This window comes from Bos taurus, chromosome 5 (assembly GCF_002263795.3).
Source record: "Bos taurus isolate L1 Dominette 01449 registration number 42190680 breed Hereford chromosome 5, ARS-UCD2.0, whole genome shotgun sequence".
NCBI lineage: Eukaryota > Metazoa > Chordata > Mammalia > Artiodactyla > Bovidae > Bos > Bos taurus.
Window position 1 is genome coordinate 53,816,907 of NC_037332.1, and position 18,137 is coordinate 53,835,043.

At 38.1% G+C, this 18,137-nt stretch overlaps 1 protein-coding gene across 9 annotated transcripts in view; it reads right to left on the reverse strand.

The window, feature by feature from the left end:
• Positions 1-18,137, reverse strand: part of SLC16A7 (solute carrier family 16 member 7) — a 200,899-nt gene that overhangs the window by 124,874 nt on the left and 57,888 nt on the right. For 4 of the 9 annotated variants that reach the window (XM_005206686.5, XM_005206685.5, XM_024992154.2 and 1 more), the window contains exon 2: positions 11,029-11,126. The exons of 3 other annotated variants lie outside the window; for them this stretch is intronic. The gene's annotated coding sequence lies outside the window, so the exon portion shown is untranslated. Of the gene's footprint in view, positions 1-11,028; positions 11,127-15,957; positions 16,045-18,137 lie in introns of those variants that run through there. 2 more of the 9 variants (XM_010805214.4, XM_059886703.1) reach the window with 2 other exon arrangements.

Below are 18,137 nucleotides of genomic sequence, written 5' to 3' on the forward strand. Positions count from 1 at the left end.
CTCCCAACTTTCTGTGACTTTTTAACTGCATCCAGGCAAATAAGATGTCAATTAGTAAAGTGTTAGAGAAGTGAGGGTGTAAAATATAAGTAGGAAAAAATGACCAAAGGACACCACAAAGATGCCAAGTATATGTGAAGGAAAATAGAAATAACATCGAATTAAAAGCATATATTGGTGTGTTTCTAAACCACATGTTCAATAGGGCCATGATATAGTTTGTAAGTATCCAATTGCTAGAGAAAACCTAGGGAGTCAGAAAACAGGCACAGACAAACTATTCCAATAGTTCTAACAATGTGTGATTAAAAACTATAAAAGAGGGACTTTCCTGGTGGTCCTGTGGCTAAGACTCCTTGCTCCCAAAGCGGGGCCCTGGGTTCAATCCCTGGTCAGGGAACTAGATCCTGCATGCCGCAATTAAAGATCTAGCATGTCACAGCTAAGACCTGGCACAGTCAAATAAATAGAACAAAATAAAATATTAAAAGAAACTACATAAGGAATCATGGCATGTTGCTCCTGGCCTCTGTATGCAGGGCACTAGACAGAGTAAACAGATCCTGCCTCCCTGCCTGACTCCTGGAAGCTTTAATATTTTGGGATCATTGTTTCTTCCCCACTGTCCCAGAAAAGACTTGAAAAGACATAAGTTATTCATTGATATTGGGAAGTGAGCAAAATATGTCAGCAAAATTAATTAATATATTGTCCCTTACAATATAGTTATTGTGGCCAAAATCTAAAAAGTGAATCAAATATATGATCCTGCCAGGCCTTTGGAATACGTACCACATCACTGCCAGACACAGTGAATGTGGAAGTGAGAGAGTAGCAGTTTCTAACCATCCAGTTCAGAGGCTTCCCTCTTCATAGAATGTCTTTGAAAATTCAAACCAGGTTTTCTCACTTGCAAAGTAGTTTTTTTTTTAATCTAAGACACTTTTTTATAGGATGTTGCATACTTTTCCTGGTACCAAGAAATAGGCATGCTTAAACAGTGACATCAAAAAAAGAGACTGATAATATTAGCTAAAACAGAAAGACAAACAAGTTGAAGGAACTGAATTGCTATAGGATATGCAATGGGTAAATTTAACTCAGATGACCATGATATCTACTACTGTGGGCAAGAATCCCTTAGAAGAAATGGAGTAGCTATCATAATCAACAAAAGAGTCTGAAATGCAGTACTTGGATGCAATCTCAAAAATGACAGAATGATCTCTGTTCGTTTCCAAGGCAAACCATTCAATATCACAGTAATCCAAGTCTATGCCCCGATCAGTAATACTGAAGAAGCTGAAGTTGAACTGTTCTATGATGATTTACAAAACCTTCTAGAACGCTCAAAAAAGATGTTCGTTTCATTATAGGGGACAGGAATGCAAAAGTAGGAAGTCAAGAAATACCTGGAGTAACAGGCAAATTTGGTCTTGGAGCACAGAATGAAGCAGGACAAAGGCTAATAGAGTTTTGACAAGAGAACGCACTGCTCATAGCAAACACCCTCTTCCAACAACACAAGAGAACACTCTACACATGGACATCACCAGATGGTCAACACCAAAATCAGATTGATTATATTCTTTGCAGCCAAAGATGGAGAAGCTCTATATAGTCAGCAAAAAAAATACTGGGAGCAGACAGTGGCTCAGATCATGAACTCCTTATTGCCAAATTCAGACATAAATTGAAGAATCTAGGGAAAACCACTAGATTAGTCAGGTATGACTTACATGAAATTCCTTATGATTATACAGTGGAAGTGACAAATAGATTCAAAGGATTAGATCTGATAGACAGAGTGCCAGAAGAACTATGGACAGAGGTTCGTGACATTGTACAGGAGACGGATCAAGACGATCCCCAAGAAAAAGAAATGCAAAAAGGCAAAATGGTTGTCTGAGGAGGCCTTACAAATAATTGTGAAAAGAAGAGAAGCAAAAGGCCAAGGAGAAAAGGAAATATATATACCCATTTGAATGCAGAGTTCCAAAGAATAGCAAGGAGAGATTAGAAAGCTCTTCTCAGTGATCAATGCAAAGAAATGGAAGAAAACAACAGGATGAGAAAGACTAGAAATCTCTTCCAGAAAATTAGAGATATCAAAAGAACATTTCATGCAAAGATGGGCTCAGTACAGGACAGAAATTTTATGGACCTAACAGAAGCAAAAGATATTAAGAAGTGGGAAAAATACACAGAAGAACCAAACAAAAAAGATCTTTACGATGCACAGAATCATGATGATATGATCACTCACCTAGAGCCAGACATCCTGGAGTGTGAAGTCGACTGGGCCTTAGGAAGCATCACTACAAACAAACCTCGTGGAGGTGATGGAATTCCTGTTGAGCTATTTCAAATCCTAAAAGATGGTGCTGTGAAAGTGCTGCACTCAATATACCAGCAAATTTGGAAAACTCAGCAGTGGCCACAAGACAGGAAAATGTCAGTTTTCATTCCAATCCCAAAGAAAGGCAACGCCAAAGAATGCTTAAAGTACTGCACAATTGCAGTCATCTCACACGCTAGCAAAGTAATGCTCAAAATTCTCCAAGCCCTTCTTCAACAATTCCTGAACCATGAACTTCCAGATGTTAAAGCTGGATTTAGAAAAGACGGAAGAACCAGAGATCAGATTGCCAACACCCACTGGATCATAGAACAAGCAAGAGAGTTCTGGTAAAACATGTACTTCTACTTTATTGACTATGCCAAAGCCTTTGACTGTGTGAGTCACCAAAAACTGTGGGAAATTCTTAAAGAGGGGAATACCAGACCACCTGATCTGCCTGTTGAGAAATCTGTATACAGATCAGGAAGCAACAGTTAGAACTGGACACAGAACAACAGATTGGTTCCAAATCAGGAAAGGAGTATGTCAAGGCAGTATACTGTTACCCTGCTTATTTAACTTATATGCAGACTACATCATGAGAAACACCAAGCTGGAATCAAGATTGCCAGGAGAAATATCAATAACCTCAGATATGCAGATGATACCACCCTTACGGCAGACAGCAAAGAGGAACTAAAGAGCCTCTTGATGAAAGTGAAAGAAGAGAGTGTAAAAGTTGGCCTACAATTCAACGAACAGAAAACTAAGATCATGACATCTGATCCTATCACTTCATGGCAAATAGATGGGGAAACAATGGAAACAGTGACAGAGTTTATTTTCTTGGGCTGCGAAATTACTGCAGATGGTGACTGCAGCCATGAAATTAAAAGACACTTGTTACTTGGGAAAAAAGCTATGATCAACTTAGACAGCATATTACAAAGCAGAGACATTACTTTGTTGAAAAACATCCATCTAGTCAAAGCTATGGTTTTTCCAGTAGTCATGTATGGATGTGAGAGTTGGACTTAAAGAAAGCTTGCTTGGGGCTGGTGCACTGGGATGACTCAGAGGGATGGTATGGGGAGGGAGGTGGGAGGACTGTTCAGGATGGGGAACACATGTACATCCGTGGTGGATTCATGTCACTGTATGGCAAAACCAATACAATATTGTAAAGTAATTAGCTTCCCATTAAAATAAATAAATTTATATTAAAAATAATAAAAATAAAGAGAAAAAAAAAAACAAAGCTGAGCACCGAAGAATTGATGCTTTTGAACTGTGGTGTTGGAGAAGACTCTTGAAAGTCCCTTGGACTGCAAGGAGATTCAACCAATCCATCCTAAAGGAACTCAGTCCTGAATGTTCTTTAGAAGGACTACTGTTGAAGCTGAAACTCCAATACTGTGGCCACCTGATGCGAAAAACTGACTCATTTGAAAAGACCCTGATGCTGAGAAAGATTGAAGGTGGGAGGAGAAGGGGATGACAGAGGATGAGATGGTTGGATGGCATCACTGACTCAACGGCCACGAGTTAGAGTAAACTCCGGGAATTGGTGATGGACAGGGAAGCCTGGTGTGCTGCAGTCCCTGGGGTAGCAAAGAGTTGGACACGACTGAGCAACTGAACTGAACTGAACTGATACAAAATTTGCCCCCATTAATATATTCATGATAATGAGAGCAGACAAGGAGGAGAGTTATATAAAGGTACAAAATTTTAATCTATTTTATAACAACTATAAGTGGAGTATATTTAAAAATTTTTGAATCATTATTTTGTACACTTAAACTTATGTTTAAATCAACTATACCACAATAAAAAAAAGGAAAATATAGTTTTCAAATTATGTTAAATAAAAAATTATGAAATCAAGGGTATTTAGTTGCATCAAAATATCCCTAGCAGTGTACGAGGGTCTGTCTGTCTCCACAATCTCACCATCATTTGTTATTGACTTTGATTACAGCTGTCCTAATAAGTATGAAGTGGTATCTCAGTGTGATTTTTTTTAATTAATTTTTATCAGTGTACAGTTGTTTTATGACATTGCATTAGTTTCTACTATACTGCAAAATGAATCAGCCATACATATACATATACATATATCTCCTCCCTCTGGACTTCCTTTCCATTCAGGTCATGGTGCAGCTGCTCTGAAGAAGAGGTGACAGTTCCTCAAATGTTAAACATCGAATTATCATATGATCCAGCAATTCCACTCCAAGGCATACACTCAAGAGACATGAAAACATGTCCACACAGAAATTGTACTCAAATATTTATAGCAGCATGATTCATAAAAGGCAAAGAGTGGAAATGATCCAAATATCCATCAATTGATGAATGGATAAGCAAATTGCAGTCTACCATACAGCGGAATATATTATTCATCCCTAGAAAGGAATGTAGTACTATAACATGCTACAACATGAATGAACCTTGAAAACATAATACTAAACAAAATAATCTAGTCACAGAAGACCACGTGTTATATTATTATATTTATATGAAATATCCAGATAGGAAAATATAAGAGATAAAGTAGATGAGCAGTTGATTACAGCTCAGGGGTAGGGGAATCAGGACATGAGAGCTGTCGGGTTGGGAACCATTTTGGAGAATGAAAATGTCCTAAAATTGATTATGGTGATGGCTGCGTAACTGTGAATGTACTAAAAGCCATCAGATTGTGTACTTTTAAATGGGTGTATTGGATGCAATGTGAATTATGTCTCAGTAAAGTTGTTTAAAAACAGTCCCAGCACTCTAACAAACAAACAAAAAAAATACTTCTACCCCAAAGGCATTCCTCCAGAGGTTTTGGACACTCTTCTATCTATAAATGATAAAAAAAAAAAGTATGAGTCTAGAGAATATAGTATTTAAGGAATAAAAGTAATAATAATAGCAATAGTTAATATATATATATATAGCCCCCGCATTTGCATGTGTGCTCAGTCATGTCCAACCCTTTGTGACCACATGGACTGTAGCCCACCAGGTTCTTCCATCCATGGGATTTCCCAGGCAAGAATAGTGGATTGGGTTGCCATTTCCTTCTCCAATATAGCCCCGGCTGCTGCTGCTGCTGCTGCTGCTGCTGCTGCTGCTGCTGCGTCGCTTCAGTCGTGTCTGACTCTGTGTGACCCCATAGATGGCAGCCCACCAGGCTCCCCTGTCCGTGGGATTCTCCAGGCAAGAATACTGGAGTGGGTTGCCATTTCCTTCTCCAATGCATGAAAGTGAAAAGTGAAAGTGAAAAGTGAAAGTGAAGTCACTCAGTCGTGTCTGACTCCTAGCGACCCCATGGACTGCAGCCCACCAGGCTCCTCCATCCATGGTATTTTCCAGGCAAGAGTACTGGAGTGGGGTGCCATTGCCTTCTCTGAATATAGCCCCTGCTATATGCCAAATACCATTTTAAGTACTTAAAATGTAAATTAACAGTTAGTTCTCACAACAGCCCTATGAAGAAGATGCTTTTACTGTCTTTGTTTCACAGATGAAAAATTGCATGCTCTGGAAGTTTATAATTACAGGCATTCCCTGTTGATACTGCAGTTCAGTTCCAACCACCACGATAAAGCAAGTATCAAAATAAAGCAAGTTACATAACCAGTGCACACAAAAGTTAAGCTTACACCATACTATAGTCTATTAAGTGTGCAATAGCAGCACTATGTCTAAAAAATGTACACACCTTAATTTAAAAATACTTTATTGCTAAAAAATGCTAAATCATCATCTGAGCCTTTAGTGAGTTGTAATGTTTTCTCTGGTGGAGGGTTTGAAATATTGCGAGAATTACGAATACGTGACACAGAATCACAGTGAGCAAATGCTGTTGGAAAAAGGGTGCTCCATGCAGGGTTTCCCCCAAAGCTTCAATTTGTAAAATACACGATATTTGGGAATATTGGGAATAAAGTAAAGCTCAAATAAAATGAAGTATGCCTGAAGGAAGAATCAGAGGCAGGATCTGAACTCATATACTCAGGATCCATAGCCTGTGCTCCTAACTAAAGAGGAACAGGCACGGACAAGTCAGTTCCCCTAGGAAATCATGTAGCCAAAAGGAATCATATGACATATTAAACCTACCTCAACACCATGACTGACCTCATGTCACCATGGCATAAACCACTCTGCTCACAAGCTTCATTGCCTAATCTCACAGTGTCAGGCTGTGTTAGTTTTCTACAGCTGCTGTGATAAGCCATCAGAAACTTAGTGGCTTATAATAACCCAAATTTATTATCATAGTTCTGGTGGTTAGAAATCTCCCTGGGCTAAAATCAAGGTGTCAGTGGGAGGCCAAAGGAAGAATCTGTTTCCTTGCCTTTTCTAGTTCCTAAAAGTCACCCGAATTCTTGACTTGTGGCCACATTCCTACATCCTCAAACCACCAACATTGGGCTGAATCTTTTTTGTGCTGCTATTTCATTTATCAGATGCCTGGTGAGTACAATGGACACCTGTAGATTATTAGGGATAATCATAAGGTCATCTAAAGGGCAGCCTTACTTCTCCCCTGCCTTGTAACAAAACATTCCTAGGGTGAAGGGATTATGATGTGGGGAGCCATCATTTTGCCCTTATTCTGCCTACCACCAGGACATACAAAGATGTGTTCATAAAATTTAGATTGAAAGCAGAATATAATCATAGAGTTGTTCTAGGAACTGTTTCTAATAAACAGGTGAAACAATTTTGTAAATTCATCACAGTTCAGTTCAGTTCAGTCACTCAGTCATCTCTGACTATTTGTGACGCCATGGACTGCAGCATGCCAGGTTTTGCTGTCCATCACCAACTCTGAGAGCTTACTTAAACTTATGGCCATCGAGTCAGTGATGCCATGTCAAACATCTCATCCTCTGTTGTCACCTTCTCCTCCTGCCCTCAATCTTTCCCAGCATCAGGGTCTTTTCCAATGAGTCAGTTCTTCGCATCAGGTGGCCAAAGTATTGGAGGTTCAGTTTCAGCATCAGTCCTTCCAATGAACATTCAGGACTGATTTCCTTTAAGATGGACTGGTTGGATCTCTTTGCAGTTCAAGGGACTCTCAAGAGTCTTCTCCAACACTACAGTTCAAAAGCATCAATTCTTCGGCACTCAGCTTTCTTCACAGTCCAACTCTCACATCCATACATGACTACTGGAAAAACCATAGATGGATGTTTGTCAGTAAAGTAATGTCTCTGCTTTTTAATACACTGTCTAGGTTGATCATAGCTTTTCTCCCAAGGAGCAAGTGTCTTTTAATTTCCTGGCTGCAGTCACCATCTGCAGTAATTTGGGAGCCCAAGAAAATAAAGTCTGTCACTATTTCCATTGTTTCCCCATCTATTTGCCCTGAAGTGATGGGACCGGATGCCATGATCTTAGTTTTCTGAATGTTGAGTTTTAAGCCAACTTTTTTACTCTCTTCTTTCACTTTCATCAAGAGGCTCTTTAGCTCCTCTTCACTTTCTGCCATAAGGGTGGTGTCATCTGCATATCTGAGGTTACTGATATTTCTCCCAGCAATCTTGATTCCAGCTTGTGCTTCATGCAGTCTGGCATTCCCCATGATATACTCTGCATATAAGTTAAATAAGCAGGGTGACAACATACAGCCTTGATATACTCCTTTCCCCATGTGACTCCTTTCCCCATGTGGAACCAGTCTGTTGTTCCATGTCCAGTTCTAACTGTTGCTTCTTGACCTGCATACAGATTTCTCAAGCGGCAGGTCAGGTGGTCTGGTATTCCCCTCTCTTTAAGAATTTTCCACAGTTTTTGGTGATTCACACACTCAAAGGCTTTGGCATAGTCAACAAAGCAGAAGTACATGTTTTCCTGGAACTCTCTTGCTTTTTCAATGATCCAACGAATGTTGGCAATTTGATCTCTGGTTCCTCTGTCTTTTCTAAATCCAGCTTGAACATCTAAAAGTTCTCAGTTCACATACTGTTGAGGCCTTGTTTGGAGAATTTTGAGCATTACTTTGCTTGCATATGAGATGAGTGCAATTGTGCAGTAGTTTGAACATTCTTTGGCATTGCCTTTCTTTGGGACTGGAATGAAAACTGACATTTTCCAGTCTTGTGGCCACTGCTGAGTTTTCCAAATTTGCTGGTATATTGAGTGCAGCACTTTCACAGCATCATCTTTTAGGACTTGAAATAGCTCAACAGGAATTCCACCACCTCCACTAATTTTATTTGTAGTGATGCTTCTTAAGGCCCACTTGACTTCACATTCCAGGATGTCTGGGTTTAAATAGCGTCTAAGAGTCCCCAGTGGAGGCGGGGGTCAACAGTGCCCTGCTGCGGGGTCAGGGGCACTGAATGCAATGGTGCGGGCATAAGTCCTTTTGAAGGAGGTCACCGTTACTGCCACTACCTCTACCATAGTTTGGACTCAGGGCGAACAACAGGGAGGGAATACAGCCCCACCCATCAACAGAAAATTGAATTCAAGATTTACTGAGCATGGCCCTGCCCATCAGAGCAAGACCCAGATTCCTCCCCCAGTCAGTCTCTCCCATCAGGAAGCTTCCACAAGACTCTTACAGAATGAAAACCACAATCACAGATTATTAAATAAGCTGATCACCATGGAGCACAGCCTTGTCTAAATCACTGAAACTATGAGCCATACCATGTAGGGCCAGCCAAGACTAAGGGGTCATGGTGGAGTATTCTGACAAAATGTGGTCCACTGGAGAAGGGAATGGCAAACCACTTCAGTATTCTTGCCTTGAGAGCCTCATGCTGCTGCTGCTGCTAAGTCACTTCAGTCATGTCTGACTCTGTGTGACCCCATGGACAGCAGCCTACCAGGTTCCTCTGTCCACAGGATTCTCCAGGCAAAAATACTGGAGTGGGCTGCCATTACCTTCTCCATGAGAACCTCATACACAGTATGAAAAGGTAAAAAGATAGGACACTGAAAGATGAACTCACCAAGTCGATAGGTGCCCAATATGCTACTGGAGAAGAGTGGAGAAATAAGTCTGGAAAGAATGAAGAGATGAAGCCAAAGCAAAGAGAATGCCCAGTTGTGGATGTGACTGGTGATGGAAGTAAAGCCCGATGCTGTAAAGAACAATATTGCAGAGGAACCTGAAATGTTAGGTCCATGAATCAAGGCAAATTGGAAGTGGTCAAACAGGAGATGGCAAGAGTAAACACAGATATTTTAAGAATCAGTGAACTAAAATGGACTGGAATGGGAAAATTTAGTTCAGATGATCATTATATCTACTATTGTGGGAAAGAAACCCTTAGAAGAAATGGAGTAGCCATCATAGTCAAAAAAAGAGTTAGAAATGCTGAACCTGGATTAAATCTCAAAAATGACAGAATGACCTCTATTTGTTTTCAAGGCAAACCATTCAATATCACAATTATCCAAGTCTATGCCCCAACCACTAACGCTAAAGAAGCTGAAGTTGAATGTTTCTGTGAAGACCTACAATACGTTCTAGAACTAACACCAAAAAAAGATGTTCTTTTCATCACAGGGGACTGGAATGCAAAAGTAGGAAGTCAAGAGACAGCTGGAGTAACAGGCAAGTTTGGCCTTAGAGTATAAAATGAGGCAGGGCAAAGGCTAACAGAGATTTTCCAAGAGAACACACTGGTCATAGCAAACACCCTCTTCCAACACCACAAGAGATGATTCTACACATGGACATCACCAGATGGTCAATACTGAAATTCATCACAATACTCTTACAATTAGAGTAGGCAGCAAACCAAACGCAAACAGGAAATTTCACCAGTTAAATATAGTTTCTGAAAAGCATATGGACTGGTTAGAAGAATATCTGACTTCAAATTCTTTCTCTTTCTAGTTATGCAGTTTTGAGCAAGACACTGACAGTGTTGAGCATTAGTTTTCTCATCTGCACAGTGAGGAAATTAATCACTGACCTGCTTTACACCAGGATTGCACTAAGGGTCAAATTAAATTAAATCTTTGCAAGTAGTAAAGCCTTATACAAATAAAATATGAATGAGAAATCCTGACATAATCATTTTTGTTCAAGATACAGTTATTTTTTAAAGGGTGCAAATGACAAAGACAATAAGAAAAATAAAAAACTTAAAGCCTCTACATTTATATTAAAATGAACATTTATATTAGCAATAGTAACAAAACATAATTCTATTGTTATTATTATTGAAATTTATCATTTCCTACTTTTATAATATCCTTTTAGTGAAGGAAGGGTTTATATTTAGCTCTATTTTATGTACAGAGAAACTGAAGCTTAATCTCTTCACTAAAATCACACAGAATATAGAGTCACAGAAAGACTAAATATTTAAAGTGTCAACTTTAAAATCTGTTCTATTTTTGAAAAGGATGTAAATACCAGCCAAGCCAATATTCCCATTCACACTGAGTATGCATCCTAAGTAGCTTTAGTCATGTACAACTCTTTGTGACCCCATACACTGTAGCCTGCTAGGCTCCTCTGTCCTTGGGATTCTCCAGGCAAGAATACTGGAGTGGGTTGCCGTGCGCTCCACCAGGGGATCTTCCCAACCCATGGATTGAACCCACATCTCTTATATCTCCTGCATTGGCAGGCGGGTTCTTTAAGATCCACCACTTCCACAGGCAGCATGATTTAGAATGACTCATAAAAAATGTTACTATACATTGAGAGTACTCACAAGGGAGCTCTATCAACACAGAGTCCAAAAGTCTTTTAGTTCCCAAGATTCCCGTGTCTAAGGTTGCCCAGGTGACCATCACATCTTCAGATTAACTGCTAAAAAAAAAAATCAGAGAATGGCATCAGTTCAGTTCAGTTCAGTCGCTCAGTCATGTCCGACTCTCTGAGACCCCATGAATCGCAGCACACCAGGCCTCCCTATCCATCACAAACTCCCGGAGTTCACTCAGACTCATGTCCTTCGAGTCAGTGATGCCATCCAGCCATCTCATCCTCTGTCGTCCCCTTCTCCTCCTGCCCCCAATCCCTCCCAGCATCAGAGTCTTTTCCAATGAGTCAACTCTTCGCATGAGGTGGCCAAAGTATTGGAGTTTCAGCTTCAGCATCATTCCCTCCAAAGAAATCCCAGGGCTGATCTCCTTCAGAATGGACTGGTTGGATCTCCTTGCAGTCCAAGGGACTCTCGAGAGTCTTCTCCAACACCACAGTTCAAAAGCATCAATTCTTCAGTGCTCAGCCTTCTTCACAGTCCAACTCTCACATCCATACATGACCACAGGAAAAACCATAGCCTTGACTAGACAGACCTTTGTTGGCAAAGTAATGTGTCTGCTTTTGAATATAATCACTTAAATATTGAGATGCATGATAAAAAGAAAAATGAAAAAAATATCCAACTCTATCTCTGAAAGACTGGATAGCATGTAGCTTTCCGTTGTCCAGGGTGAAATTACTGTTTGCCTTTTCTAAATCTCCAAGGCTTTATTTCAAGCCCATTTTTAGACAGGGACACGTTTTCTCGTTAAATTACTTCACATCACCACTAACTTGTTATAACTACCATGCCTGCCTTTATATGTGCCTGCCTTTACATTTTCCTGCAAAAACATCAAAGAGATTCACCTCAGTCAAGTATATTTCGGACTTCAAAACTAAAAATAGCTTGTCTTTAACTTTTTGAGACTTTTCTTTCCACTTTTGGTAGGATAATGAAAAAGTGTGTGTGTATGTGTATGTTTATAAAGCAATAACTTGAAATTTTTACATAAATACATTAAGAATCTATTTACATTAAATTTATTCATTTAAAAACTGAAGAAGAATTTCAATAAGATTTCTGAGCTCTAACAATAAATCAGAAAATTTTGTAAAAGACCATCAAAATTTTACCATCAATTCATGTATGTTCTTTTATTATATAGTCCTTAAGACAAGTTTTTGACTTCTCCATCCAATCCCATTAATTATAAAAAATAAAAGAGGATGTAGTAATTTTTAACTACTCCATGATTACTAAATTAAGTCAGTTAATATTTGTAAAATGCTAGCACTCATCTCACACACTAGTAAAATGATGTTTAAAATTCTCCAAGCCAGGCTTCAGCAATACATGAACCGTGAACTTCCAGATGTTCAAGCTGGTTTTAGAAAAGGCAGAGGAACCAGAGATCAAATCGCCAACATCTGCTGGATCATCAAAAAACTAAGAGAGTTCCAGAAAAATATCGATTTCTGCTTTAATTACTATGCCAAAGCCTTTGACTGTGTGGATCACAATAAACTGTCGAAAAATCTGAAAGATATGGGAATACCAGACTACCTGACCTGTCTTTTGAGAAACCTGTATGCAGGTCAGGAAGTAACAGTTAGAACTGGACATGGAAGAGACTAGTTCCAAATAGGAAATGGAGTACGTTAAGGCTGTATATTGTCACCCTGCTTATTTAACTTCTATGCAGAGTACATCATGAGAAACGCTGGGCTGGAGGAAGCACAAGCTGGAATCAAGATTGCCAGGAGAAATATCAATAACCTCAGATATGCAGATGACACCACCCTTAAGGCAGAAAGTGAAGAGGAACTAAAGAGCCTCTGGATGAAAGTGAAAGAGGAGATTGAAAAAGTTGGCTTAAAGCTTCAGAAAACGAAGATCATGGCATCTGGTCCCATCACTTCATGGCAAATAGATGGGCAAACAGTGGAAACAGTGGCTGACTTTATTTTTCTGGGCTCCAAAATCACAGAGATGGTGATTGCAGCCAGGAAATTAAAACGCTTACTCCTTGGAAGGAAAGTTATGACCAACCTAGACAGCATATTAAAAAGCAGAGATATTACTTTGTCAACAAAGGTCCACCTAGTCAAGGCTATGGTTTTTCCAGTGGTCATGTATGGATGTGAGAGTTGGACTATAAAGAAAGCTGAGTGCCAAAGAATTGATGCTTTTGAACTGTGGTGTTGGAAAAGACTCTTGAGAGTCCCTTGGACTGCAAGGAGATCCAATCAGTCCATCCTAAAGGAGATTAGTCCTGGGTGTTCATTGGAAGGTCTGATGCTGAAGCTGAAACTCCAATACTTTGGTCACCTGATTTGAAGAGTTGCTGGGAAAGATTGAGGGCAAGAGGAGAAGGGAACGACAGAGGATAAGATGGTTGGATGGAATCACCGACTCATTGGACATGGGTTTGGGTGGACTCCGGGCAGTGAGGCCTGGCGTGCTGTGGTTCATGGGTCACAAAGAGTCGGACATGACTGAGCGACTGAACTGAACTGAACTGAGCATAGTATTTGCTACTAAATAAGAAAAGAAAAATGTACTATGAACAATTATTATTATTATTAATAGTTGTCAGTTAAGATAGTGAAAAATATTAGTTTATATAGATGAATAAATATTAGTTCCTTGTTTATTCCTGACTTGAAAAATATGAGATTTATTCACATACATGTCTTATTTGTCATATTATTAACAAACATAATTAAGGAACTTTCAGATATTATCCAGAAAAATCAGATTGTTTAATAGAGCATGGTGTAATGCAAAGATTATTGAATATTTCACAAAAGTAAAGACTAAGAGGAGAGAACATAGGTAATACCATGTCATTGAGATAGCACTTGCAATGTCACCTGGCTTGACCAGAGAACTTCAACATTGTAGTCTAAAATGGAAAGAATTTCAGGCTGGCAGTCAATCTGCTTACTGTGGAAGTTCCAGGACTATAATAAGCAGATTAGGCACATGTAACTGTCTCATTTAGTAACTATCCCATGAAAATTTGTCAATTCTACACATGAAGAACTTCCTTATAGTGACAATTAAGTTCATTTGAATTTAGAATCAATATTAAAATATATTTTACAAAATTGCTTACCGGTGGTGTTATACCACAACAAGCAAAATTTATATAATAAAGTTAACACGTTTAGGAACATAACATCTTATTACAATTAACTTAATTTTTTGCTTCCATGAATACCACTGAAAATCCATCATTTTGGATTTAATTTCATGTGAAGACATGATGGTAAATTGGTATAATTTGATATAATTCATTTTTGTCCACAAATTATATTATTTATCCCCTGCCCCATTAAGGTTACTAATATTTGAGAATAATGAAATAAGGAAGATTTTTTTCTTTCCTTTGTATCTTAACTATAAAATTATGTTAATGGTTTGAGTTTAGAAATTCCCTGATTTTACTCTAGAATATCAGAATAAGCTTAATTTATAGGATTTTGTTGTAAAAAATGGGGCAACAAAAGTTTTCTCATTTGCTTTAATGTATACTTTTACTATTTTTTTTTAAACAGAAACAAGCCACAGGCCTTAAAAGGTAAGTGCTTGTGAGCTGATACATCTTTAAAAAAAAAAGACTAATTTGACGGTCATATGATCATATCCATTAAATAAACAATTTTTTTAAGTAAGTAGTTAAAGTGAAATGAAACACTTTCTATTTGTTTTGGCATGCTTTTTGACCTTCTGAGTAACCTTCACCTTGTGTAAAAGTTAGTATATGTGACCTTCTGAAACATGCATGTCTAAACCACAGAGAAGTTTGACAAAGGTTTTTACTTACTAACAAAAAACTATATTATAGGCCCCTTACTGTAAAAGCCATGTGCCCCAACTAAGACCCAGTGCAGCCAGTTCAGTTCAGTTCAGTTGCTCAGTAACTGAGCAACTTAGTCGGGGCATGTGAGATCTAGTTCCCCAACCAGGGATTGAACCCGGGTACCCCTACATTGGGAGCACAGTTCTCTGACTTTTTATACTGAAAATCAACACAAATAAGAAATGGTGGTCCAGTGGCTAAGACTCCATTCCCAATTCAGGAGTGCCCAGGTTCAATCCCTGATCAGGGAACTAGATCTCATGTGCCCCAACAAAGACCCAGTGCAGCCAAATAAATATTAAAAAATAAATAAATAATAGGAATTTCTAAGTCCCTGGAAAGTTGTGTTAATGTCTAATCTCTTTTCCAATTATCAGGTAGAAAAATATAATTTTTAATTTTGTAATTTCAGAGGCCATTATTTAGGTGATTAAGTGGCCATACTTTTTAGAAAAAAACAGCAGCTATTTCAGGATTTTAATATTTCATGGTGTCATGAAGTTCTATGTCCAGAGTATGGTCATCTAATAATTAATTAAATTTGAATCTTTTTTTGCAACTAAAATGCATTACTCAGGGTTCATGATCTTTTCTAACTCATGAGCAAATCTTAATTAAGACAAATAAAATATATTTTTATAAAAGTTCTTTTTAAAGAGGCTAAGAAGTTGTGATGTAGAGGAAGAAAATATATTATTCATATTTACACATGGTTGGTTATTCCCCCTTGAGTGATAAAAGTTAAAAAATTACATTAACTAAAATAGGTACTTTTACTGATATATTTGACAGAATGGTCAAGAGAATCTATTTTAGAAAACAGCAGATAAACCTACTTTCCCAGGAGAGTGTTTTCTCCTTTAACTTAACAGCATCATGCAATTATATTTGTAAATATTCAGTGTTCATTAGGGCTTAAGAAAATGTTCCTTGAATGAATTATTCATAAATACCTCAATCATAATTCCATACTTTATGCTAGTAGTTAGCATTAGTAATAAAGCAAAAAATAACTGAGAACCCACCTATTATTTTCTTTTAAATCTCTTTCTCCTTTCCTTTCCTCACAAGCGCAGAAAGCATGTTTGTTTTGGAAGCAAATAGCAAATACTACAGAAGGAGAACTTAAAGTGAGAGATAATGATTGAGGCAAAAATGTAAAATCACATCAGCTGATAAGTGACTGACTGACCCAAGGTTGAAGAATGTGAGGGCATTAGGACAAAGCTAAAGAATAACAGTCCTTCTGCTGTTAAGTGACAGGCATGAGACTCCACGTCATACTCCTAGATACTCAAAAACAAATCTTCTATTTTAAGTTTACACAACCACCAAAGGTGATCTCTGAAAGTCACAGAAGGCAGATTCTCCAAAGCCTTGTAACATACAACCACAGAAACACTATTTACAGCTACTGTCTGTAGTCATTTTCATGGCCAACTTCAAGAAATTCTATTGTGCTCCTTAACAAGGAGTATAACCTAAAATTGATAAACAAGCACAACAAAATTACATAAGTAGAGTTCAAGGAAATGACTTAAACCATCTTAGAATAAACAAAAAGTGAGAAAATAGAAAAAACAAAATTTATGATTATAGAACTTCAGTAGAAATATTGAAGGCACAATTCTTGTTCACATATCTTTGTTATGGAGATGTAAATCACCTGCCCTCCTAATTGAGAAGTCAAAGATGAGAGAAAAATCAGTATTAAAAACAAATACAATTTCTTCAAGTACTGTACTGAAAACTAACCATGACTAAGGTTGAAGCCAAAACACATTGAAAAACCATATCTTAATCAGCTTGTCTTATTGGTGTCACCGTACTTAGTTTACCACATTTTTAAAATGCAAGTTGAGGTAGCTATGAGGTGGACTGGCATGGGGAAATGTGAAGAAAGCAAAACATACAGCAGTTCCTATTAGCCTCTGTCTTCCCTAGAGCCAAATTTACATTTATATTTTTTTCTCTGAAACGAAGTGTACACTAGAGCCTTTAGCAACATTATTTTTACATATGATTAGGATGGACAAATATGTATGGTGCCTTAAACAATGTGCTTCAAAGACCTCCAACTAGATGGAGTATAACTGACCACAAGGGCACAAGCCGCTGAGATATGAACACCCATTATTGGATTTGCACAGAATCCGCACTTCCCACAGGCTTCTCCCAGCCTGCACCTGAGCACACCTGACATGAAAGCAGATGGTCCTTGGGATATACGCCTCTAATGGCTAGTTTTGGCTGGGGGCAGGGAGTGGTGGGCTTCCACATACCATTGCCTTGTATATGTTGGGTGTTCAATAGTTATTTGGGGGAAATTAAACCATCGTTGTTATTGAGATGTCAAAGCCCAGATTGCTGCATAAACATAAAAACAAATTAAACTCAGTGTGAAACTTAGTTTTAATATGATTTTTTGGCTTCCTAATGCAATTCCAGCAAATGTGTTAGAAAACTACAGAGAGATAGTTTTGTTCCAGGTAAATATAACCTCTGATAGAGGTGTCTAAAAGTTAAATGGGCTGCTACAATCCTCTTGATTACTCTAGCATTCCCATTTTATAGAACAGGGAACACTAGGCTTGAAGAAGCCAAGTTTTTAGGATTACACAATGTTAGGGGCAGGAGCCAAGATTCCAACCTCAATTTTGCTCACGCTTTCCAAACTACCATACAGTTAGAAGATATATCTTTCATTAAAAGACCTTGCATGCTTGCATCAAAGAGTGGATGGACAATGTAATGTGTAAAACCACTTCCAATGCTAAATTATAATGAATTTTTTGAGGAAATCCACTTGATGGTGTCGTATCTCTTTTATTTTCTATACGCCACCTTTCCTTTTCATACAGTGTAGAACAAGTGAATCTACAGATCCCATTTAAAGTTCTTGATTTCTATTACAGTTATTGCAGTGCTTAGGTAAGACGATGTTGTTTTTAAATACAGCAATGGAAATTAACATCATTAAGAAAGAATCTGCCCTAATAATCAAATGATGCTACACAAACCTAAATAGTAAATATTAGACAATAGTATATTTTTAAGTAAAATATTATTAAGCAGGTGACAGAATCAGAAGCATAAATTCAGTTATTTTTAATCCAAAACTTGTACTGAATTGACTGACTGACAAGGTATGTCTGTTATTCAATACCTACAGAATTTTGAACAGTGCCACACTCACTTACTCAAT